This window comes from Tupaia chinensis, unplaced genomic scaffold (assembly GCF_000334495.1).
Source record: "Tupaia chinensis unplaced genomic scaffold, TupChi_1.0 Scaffold143791_1, whole genome shotgun sequence".
Taxonomy (NCBI): domain Eukaryota; kingdom Metazoa; phylum Chordata; class Mammalia; order Scandentia; family Tupaiidae; genus Tupaia; species Tupaia belangeri.
In genome coordinates, this window is record NW_006203640.1 from 145,219 (window position 1) to 155,239 (window position 10,021).

The following is a 10,021-nucleotide window of genomic DNA, read 5'->3' on the forward strand; positions in this document are numbered from 1 at the left end:
TTCTCTTTTTTTTTCTTTATTTCTTTTTTCTTCATTTTTTTAATATTTTTGCCACAAGGTGCATGTACTTACTGGAGGGAGACAGAGAGAGAGAGAGAAAGTGAGAAATCAACCCCCAAGGAGATGTCCACACAGCAATTCCTCCTCCTCCCTTCTCCTTTTGCAATTTGGGGCACACAGGCATATGTGCCAAGCATGATTTTCAAGCTGTCAGGTCTGGAACTTGAACCAAGGCCAGCCATGCTAGAGTCCACCACCTTAACCACCATGCCACCTGCTGGCCCCTACAGAGGACTCTTACTGAAAGAATCTATTTTTTCTTTTACATTGAAGACCTTTTATTCTTTTTAGTGCACATACTCAATTTATCAACACTTGACTTTACTTGTCTTCAAGGTTGACTTTTCCAAAGTTATAAGATTTGTTTTGGTGCTAACTAGTTTGCATTTTGATTTCTAGATTATTGTATGTCAAACTTAATCATAATGCTGTCAGCTGGGCGAATGGCTCAACTTCATTTTTCTACTTCACTGATTTTTCCTTCATTCTAGCTTAAGTCATCATTCCCTGTAGGGAACTGACAGACTAATTCCAGAAGTAAGCATTCGCCTAAGCTGTTACTTTTGTGTCTGTCTCATGATGTGCTACAAATAGGTTTAAATTAATATTTGGATTATTTTTATTGCTCATATGTTTGTCTTTATATCTTTGTCTGGCCTAACTGTATAAAATTATTTGGAAAAATGAGTCTTTGAAAAAAGTGCTATTAAAGTTAAAATCCTTATCTGAATGATTTAGGCATTATCTAAAAAAGTCTGTAGATTGTCTGATTACATTGCACTTTTTAACTTATGATTAATATTAAGAGAAGTATAATTGTGCGTTTATTGTAATTCCATATACATTTTGAGCATCCCTAATGCAGAAATCCAAAATGCTTCAAAATCAGAAACTTTCTGAGCAACAATAGAGCATCACAAGTGAAAAATTCCATACCTAACCTCTTAAAATAGTGCAAAGTTAAATGATGCAAAATAAAACTATTGTATAAAGTTACCTTCAGACTCTGTGTAAGGTACATAGGAAAGATAAATGAATTTCGTGCTCACACTTTGATCTCATCCCCAAGATATCTTATTATGTTTATGCAAATGTTCCAGAATCCTAAAAAATTTGAAATTCAAAATACTGTTGGTTCTAAGCATTTTGTATGAGGTAGACTCAAACTGTGTCAAATAATATTTACTATTAAATTGTATAAAAACTTTTCCCAATATATGAGCCCCAGATATTGTAATGTGTCTTTCATTTGATATTTGAAGCTAAAAGTAGGAAAATTCCCATTCATTGGCCTTTTAGAATATGTATTTGTGTGCATGTGTGAATTACATTCATATGCACTTAAGAAGTTGAAGGAAGCTGATAATTCTCATCACTGTAGAATGTAGTGCACAATCAGATGCTCAATGTATTCTGACTCAGCCAACTATGTGTTCCTCAGGGGAAATATAAGAAAAGTATATGGTAAGAGGTATTTTACATACATAGCAGTGGCAATAGAGGTTGAGAGTCCAGAAGTCTACAGGCTTTGTCTGGGGGCAAAAGTACTCATGGTGATGATTTTGTAACTGAACTGTTCCTGAGGAATGAGTTGGTGTATACTTAGCTGCCCCATCTCTCCTTTCTGAACTCCTGGCCATTTTCTCCAGCCTTTCTCTGATTTTGTGAACTACCCAATGCCTTCTAATAAATCCTTCTCTGCTTTGTTAACTAGAGCTAATTTTGGATGTTTTTTCACTCAAAACAATGACTAGTAATCCTGTTAATCTGCTCCCTACATTTGTAAATAACCTTCTGAATGCTCCCCTTCTTCTGTCTTCTGGGCTGGCTGGACCATCTTACCATCTTATTTCTATCTTTATCTCTATTTTGACTGCCTATACCAGATGATATAATGGTACAGCATACACAGCATATTTGTTCCTTTTTTATTTTTTCCTTTTAGTTGCAGGAACATAATGTTTTAGCTAGGAACATAGATAACTACAATAAAGACCAGATATCTCAGATTCCATTACTGCTAAAAATGTCCATGTGATTAAGGAGTGGACAAAGGAAAGCAGTGTGAACCACTTGTAGGTTCTTTTCATAAAAAGAAAGAACCTTCACAACCCTTCTTTCCTTTTTCTACTTAACAAAATGCACATGTGATCCTGAGTCATCTTGGAACAAGGTGTGAACCTGACATCATGAGGGCAGTGGAACAACCAGTTCAGGGAGTCTGGACCTTATCACCCTGACATAGCAGAGTTTCCATACTTTCTTAATTTTTTTTTTTTTGAGAGTTTTTTTGTGCTATAGGGTGCATGCGCTTGCCAGAAAGAGCAAGACAGAGAGACAGAAAGCAAGAAATCACCCCCCAGAGGGGATGGTCACACTGCAATCCCTTCTCCTCCATTGTCATCTCAGGATCTTGGGCAAGCATGCACACTCACCCAGCGTGAGTTTTAGCCATTGGGTCCTGGACTTGAACTGCAGTCGGCTACATGGGAATTCAGCGACATAGCCATTACGCTAACTGCTGGTCCCCATACTTCCTCAATTTTGAAGTGGTAGAAAAATCTCTGACTTAAAAGGGCACACTAAATTTGGTTCTCAGAAAAGTCATTATGCATTATTTTTTTTTTCTCGATTATTATTAATTATTATTATTCCAATTATTTTATATAAAAACATGTCATGACTTTTCTAACTACCCAATAAATGAAACACAGCCTCATCGAAAGTTATATCACCACTTTTATTCTCTTAAGACTTTTAACTCTCTTCTCCAGATTTTCTATGATCATAGATGTGGTTCTATTTCTCACTACACAAGAAGGAAAACTATTCACTTGGAAAATCATAGTACAAAGAATATCATCTTCTTCATAATTTTCTTAACCTGAATTTCAATCCTACTTCTTTATCAATGCCTTCATATGTTTCTGAAGGGGAATAGTCAATATCCTTCTGATTCTGTTCCCCATTGTGTGTTTTTCTTAGCAGTTGTGCTTACTTAGAACATGCTGTCTACTTCTTATTTTGAAAATTGCTTTATTCTCCAAATATTTTCTGCTGCATCTACCCACCATATCTCGTGCCTATTTCTTCTACAATTTCTTAGATGCATTTCCTTATTCTCTTGGTATTATTATGTTTTGCACTTGGTGATGCTTGTAGCATCCTTTTAAGGACAAATTTCTATGTGAAAGAAGTCTAAGATTTGTAAGTTAGTAAGAAAGTCACAGGACGGTAAGGGAGAGGAGGGGGGTGGTAGAGAGTGGGTGTGAGGGGCAAGGGAAATAAATGTCTAACAGACAAAGGAATATAAAGTTCTGTGTTGAAAAAAAGTTCTGTAATTTTTGCTTTATAAGGATAAAAATGAAAAAAAAAAATGAATGCCACAAGAGCTTAAAGTGTTCTGACAAATACACATTTATTCCTGCCTGTACCAACTATATATTGTGACATACTTCAAGTATATCATTTTCTAGGATGAGCAGCAGTATAGCTACAATAAAAGCAACCCAAATCTTTCTGTAAGAAGGGGAGGTAGGCCCCCTGACGATTCTAATAGACTCCTTACTGGCTAAGAGTCACTAAGACTGTCTTCTCAGGAACATGCAGAAATGATTCACCCAGAGAACATGTATTTCATCCTGAGCTTTTTGTCCAGATTATTAATGAGATCCATCCCCAGACTGAAGATGGGTCTTAGTGCTTAATTAGAAGGCCCACTCATTATTACTATAATCTGGTGCTGGTGATTTTTCAATAATATGTACATAAATTTAAGTGATTTGGGTTACATTCATGCAAATGAGGGAGATACTATACACAAATACTTGTGTTTCATTGGAAATGCAATGTTACTTTTCAGTAAGAGGCAATCTTATTTAATTCAGGTAAGAAGATTTCCTGAATATTTAAGGATCATTATCTAATGAACATTTTAAAGTGAAAAACTATTTTTTTAAAATCCATAGTTATTTTGGTGGCAGTCTCTGATGAAGTTGAATATAAAGTTCTGTGTTGAAAAAAAGTTCTTGTAATTTTTGCTTTATAAGGATAAAAATGAAAAAAAAAATGAATGCCACAAGAGCTTAAAGTGTTCTGACAAATACACATTTATTCCTGCCTGTACCAACTATATATTGTGACATACTTCAAGTATATCATTTTCTAGGATGAGCAGCAGTATAGCTACAATAAAAGCAACCCAAATCTTTCTGTAAGAAGGGGAGGTAGGCCCCCTGACGATTCTAATAGACTCCTTACTGGCTAAGAGTCACTAAGACTGTCTTCTCAGGAACATGCAGAAATGATTCACCCAGAGAACATGTATTTCATCCTGAGCTTTTTGTCCAGATTATTAATGAGATCCATCCCCAGACTGAAGATGGGTCTTAGTGCTTAATTAGAAGGCCCACTCATTATTACTATAATCTGGTGCTGGTGATTTTTCAATAATATGTACATAAATTTAAGTGATTTGGGTTACATTCATGCAAATGAGGGAGATACTATACACAAATACTTGTGTTTCATTGGAAATGCAATGTTACTTTTCAGTAAGAGGCAATCTTATTTAATTCAGGTAAGAAGATTTCCTGAATATTTAAGGATCATTATCTAATGAACATTTTAAAGTGAAAAACTATTTTTTTAAAATCCATAGTTATTTTGGTGGCAGTCTCTGATGAAGTTTGAATGTGGCAGAGAGGTTTAATTTTTCAGGATAATGGTTAGCATAGATAATTCATAATAAGTTTAACAATTCAGGGCTGAAAGCTGTTAAATAATTGCAACTGGATTGCCAATTGGCTTTACTCTAATGTAAAAGGGACCTTTAATGTACTTAATATTTTGCTGAAACATAATTCAGTCTCAATGACTTTGAAAGGGACATTAATAGTTTTCTGAAAATATAACCTTGAAAATTAAATCCATTATATATTTCCAAGATTATGGATGAAACTACTTTGTCAAATAAGTCATTACATTAGCATAATGAGGTATGAGGGGAGATATAAGTGAGAAACAGCAAGTGAAAGGTACTTTGTACCACAATTTGCCTACATTTAACCAAAATGACCTTTAAAAGCAGAGCTGAAGGGTCAGGTTTATCATCACTTTCCCAGCCTTCAAGTAATATATTTCTATTTAGCAGAACAATTTGCTGGAAATTGCTGTGGTAAGAATTATGCTTGGGCCAGCTCCCTACCTGCAGTAACAGGGAGGCAACCTCTAAGAACAGCACTTTGCAGCCATCCTTTCCCTGTAGCAAAACACCTGAAGTGTACAATCAGTTCCCTCTAACTAGCAGACAAGTCATTAAAAATGTATTCTGATACATACTTATGCAGAAAGCAGAAAAATGTTAAAATGCCAAGAGAAATAGAATGCTGTAAATAGGTCTGTTGTACCGATGCTGACAATTGGCTTGCCAGAACAACCAGGTTTGGATTTCATTTATTTATTTTTTCAGAGACTTTTTTTTTTTTCTCTCTAGGGTACATGCAGAGAGACATGAGAGAGAGACAGAGAGAGAGACAGAAAGCAAGAAATCACTCCCCAGGGGTGATGGCCACACCCCAATCCCTTCTCCTCTCTGGATTTTGAGCAAGCACGCACTTGTACCTGGAGTGAGTTTGAAGCCATCTGGTCTGGAACTCAAACTGTGGTCAGCCATGTGGGAGTCACGTGATATAATCATTATATCATCTGCAGGTCCCTGTATTTGATTTTTAAGTGTTTTTTAAGCAAGAGTGTGGACACAAAACTCACATGAAAAATCTTTGAAGGTAATAGATTAAGGTTTTTGAGTCCTTTTTTTTTTTTTTTTTGGATTAAGATCCCTGCCCCCCAATTGTTTATTAACTGTCAAGAACTAATGGAGTATGAGTAAAAATTTTTAGATATCTGAAGTTAATGTTTGTGAGAAAATGCAAATAAATCAATAAATAAGATTCACCCCCCCCAAAGACATAGATACCCTTTGATTTGATCAGTTCTCTTCAGTGCAAAGTCAACTAGGGAAACAATGCCAGGCAGAATATCTGACACACTGTGGCCATCAAGAAATCTTTGTTGAGTGAATAATGAATATATGGATGCTGAATAACCTGAGAAGCAGGCCTTCCTGTTCACACATGGCACTGGTTAAACAAATGATTCACAGAATCCTCAATCTTAAAATTATTTTTAAGATTTCTTCATTCCATAAAAATGGTAGGAGTTTCCTTCCCCTGTTTGGTAAGTCTGGTGTGCTATTCTTGTCAAAACATCAATTTCTTTGCTGTGTCAGTGACTTTTAAGAGAGGACAAAATTGAATCTGATTCAGCACAGCGTAAATGGTGTTGATGATAGGGATAAAAGAGATCCAGTGAAGCTGTTCTCCTTGACCTTTATTGACAGTTTCTTCAGTTAAGAGGTAGTCACTGTGGGAGAGAATATTTTCTAAGTCTATTGAGAGTTCATAGTCGGGAGTGGCAAAACCTCAGTGTTTAAAGATACATTGCACCAACACACAGGGGTGTGGAGCAGGGTTTACTTTTTTATTAACTGTGTTCTGAAATTTAAAATTGGTCTGGAGACAGTAGATTTAAAGAGCTAACTAATTTTTTATTTTATTTTATTTTTTTAGAGTTTTTTGCTATATGTTGTGTGTGCTCACTGGAAAGACAGAGAGAGAAGAGAAACAGAAAGTGAGAAATCACCCCCCAGAGGGGATGGCTACGCCGCAGTCTCTTCTCCTCCATTCTCCTCTTGGGATCTTGGGCACACATGCACACGTGCCCGGTGTGAGTTTAAGCCACCAGGTCTGGGACTCAATCTGCAGTTGACTACATGGGAGTGCAGTGACACAGCCATTATGCCAACTGCTGGTTCCAAATTTTAAGAATACTATGAATATAAGCACAGATATGAGTAATGTAGAATCTAATTGAATGTATAATTCAAAGAATTTGACACTAGATGCCACACTGTTCACTAGGCCATCTAGCCCAGGAGTCTGAATGGTATCAGATGAATGGGATATAATAAAATCAGTGTTATAATTCCATGAACTATAAAAATGCTACTATTTATGTAACTACAATGAACAGTAATGATAAAAATGAATAATACAAAGAGTAAGATTTTAAAATTATATAACATTTTTGATATGCCTTCTGTCCTTTAAGTAGTGACACTAAACTGTAATATCATGTGGCATTGTAGGTTTTATTTCTCACTTTTTCTCATGGACATTTAAATGAACTTTTCTTTTTCTGGAGAGGTTTTTGCTATAGGGCACGTGCACTCACCAGAGAGACAGAGAGAGACAGAGAAATAGAAAGCGAGAAATCATCCCCCAGGGGGGTGGTCATGCCATAATCCCTTCTCCTCCATTCTCTTCTTAGGATTTTGGGCATGCATGCACACGTGTCCCACGTGAGTTTAAGCCACTGAGTTTGGGACTTGAACCATGGTCAACTACATGGAAGTCCAGCGATGTGGCTGTTATGCCAACTGCTGGTCCCAATGAACTTTTCTTAAAGAGGAAAAGAGAGGACAAGAGATTAGATAGCCTGTAGATACCTTGTGGTCTTCTTTACCTCTTGAACATCTTGTAATCTGGAAACGTCACGGGACTGTTTTATTCAAGCATGCAAATATTTGTTATGTGTGTAGTAATAGAAAAAAAAACATTAAGGACTGCTTCATGCTTATATACCAATTTTTTTCCATGTTGTTATGTTAAGCCCAAAAGTGAACAATAAATTCAGTTTGGAACTCACTGGCAAGGCTAATGTTTGCCAGCTCCTTCATCTCTGTGTTTCCTTGCTCTGAAAACCAATTCCTTTCATTTTAAATCACTAGCCGATTTTAGGATGAGCTAGTTGTGAGCCTGGATTTAAACTATCATGGCAGTTATTATATCCATTAAGCAAAACACAAGCGTTAAGAATTAACCTGATGTTTAAAAATTTATTTGCTCCATTCTCGACTTTACTTTAGTGCTTACAACCAGTTTTTAAACCAGCTTAATGAATATATGAAATCAATACTATTATACTCACTTTGAGTTGAAGAATCTGACTCATATTTATCTAAGGTCACAGAAAACGAACATACTTGGTATTGACATTCATTTCCATGTAGATTAAGGCCACACTCTTTTCAACTTCAACAATGTCAGAAATAAAATGTCCTTTGAACTTTTCTCTGATTACTTCTTTGAAACTATACAAGTATGAATATTGAGCATTTTCTACTCATTAGGCCTAAGTAAAAACAGGCAATAAACTGAGCATTAACCATGGTCTCCTGTATGTCCCTTCCTTTCCCTGTGAAATATTCTATGATCTGCTTTATCCTGTAATCCTAAATATTCTGCTCATAACAGAAACTCTTCACCATTTTTTTCTCCTAAGTTTAGTGAAAATTAACATCTGTTTAGATTTTCTGTAACTGACAATGACAATTAAAAAACATAAAAATAGTTAATAACTTTCACTCTCTATATATTCAATTAAGCATTATTCAATCCTGTCTCATAAGGCAATTCAAAATGAAAGACTGCTTTGTTAGGTTACTTTTAAAAAATCTACAGTCAATTATTTTACTTAAAGATGCAGAATTGTGATTACAAGAGAAATAAAGTAGGTGTTACTCTTCAAAAGATCTATGAACAAAACTAAAATAAGATATCCCCTAACTCTTTTACAAATATTAAGTTGATTCAACTTTGGTTGAATGAGGATATCATTTGCTAGAAATCTAGACAATTTTCACATAGAGATCAATATAAACTCCGAAGAAAACTGTATAACATTTTTTTCTTATTGCCCAAATGATAGTTTTAAAAAGGGCTTATTTCTTTTTGGAAGAGGTAGCGGAAGAGAGAAATAAGGCAATTTATGCCATCATCAGAAAAAAAAAATCTCAGAAAATTCTAAAAAACTGTAGGTATTTCCTACAGAATTTCCTTTTAAAAAAAAATTTTTATTTAGCAATATTGATTGAATTTGACCAGAGAGGGACTTACAGGGAGAGAGAAAAAGCAGGAAAGCAAGCCACCAGGTCCAAGACTCAAAACATGGTTGGCCATGTGGTAGTTACAGTGCCCTTAACCACTATGCCACCTGCTGGCCCCTCTGAAGACCTTTCTAATTAAATGAAAGTAAATAAATAAATGAAAAGGAATGCTGGCATAGTGGTTATGTTGCTGGACTGCCACATGGCCAACCATGGTTTGATTCCTGGACCTGGTGGTGGCTTGAAAATCATGCCAGATGTGTCTGCCCAAAATCCCAGGGCAAGAATAGAGGAGAGGGTTTATAGCATGGCCATTCCCCCAGGGCAGTGATTTCTCACTTTCCCGCTCACTGTTTCTGTCCCCCCGCCCCCCTTTCTCTCTCTCTCTCCAGCAAAAGCACACATCCTAAGACACACACACACACAAAAAGCTTACATCATAAGAATTTACTTAACTTTATTCCCATAGTTTGTTAGATTAATTAAAAACTTTCTTTGTATAGAAATATGTCCAGGGACCAGCAGATGGAATAATGGTTATGTCACTGGACTCCCACATAGTTGACTGCCTTTCGAGTACTGGATCGGACAGCTTAAAACTCATACCAGGCATGTGTCTTTCGAGTACCGGACCGGACAGCTTAAAACTCATACCAGGCATGTGTGTGTGCCTAACATCCCGAGAGGAGAATGGAGGAGGAGGGATTGCATTGTGATCACGACTCCTGGAGGGATGATTTCTTGATTTCCCTCTCACTGTCTGTCTTTCTCTGGCAAGTGCAGGTGCCCTAAGGCAAAAACTTCTACTAAAATAAAAATAGTTTCCAAATATGAGTTGTGCAATTTTTGCTTTAATGGATAGGCAATAAATCTGATCACCTAAGTCTCCTAGACTAAATTCATTGCTTTTAGTTCTTTTATGAAAGATGCATTATAAAATATTTAATTTACAAT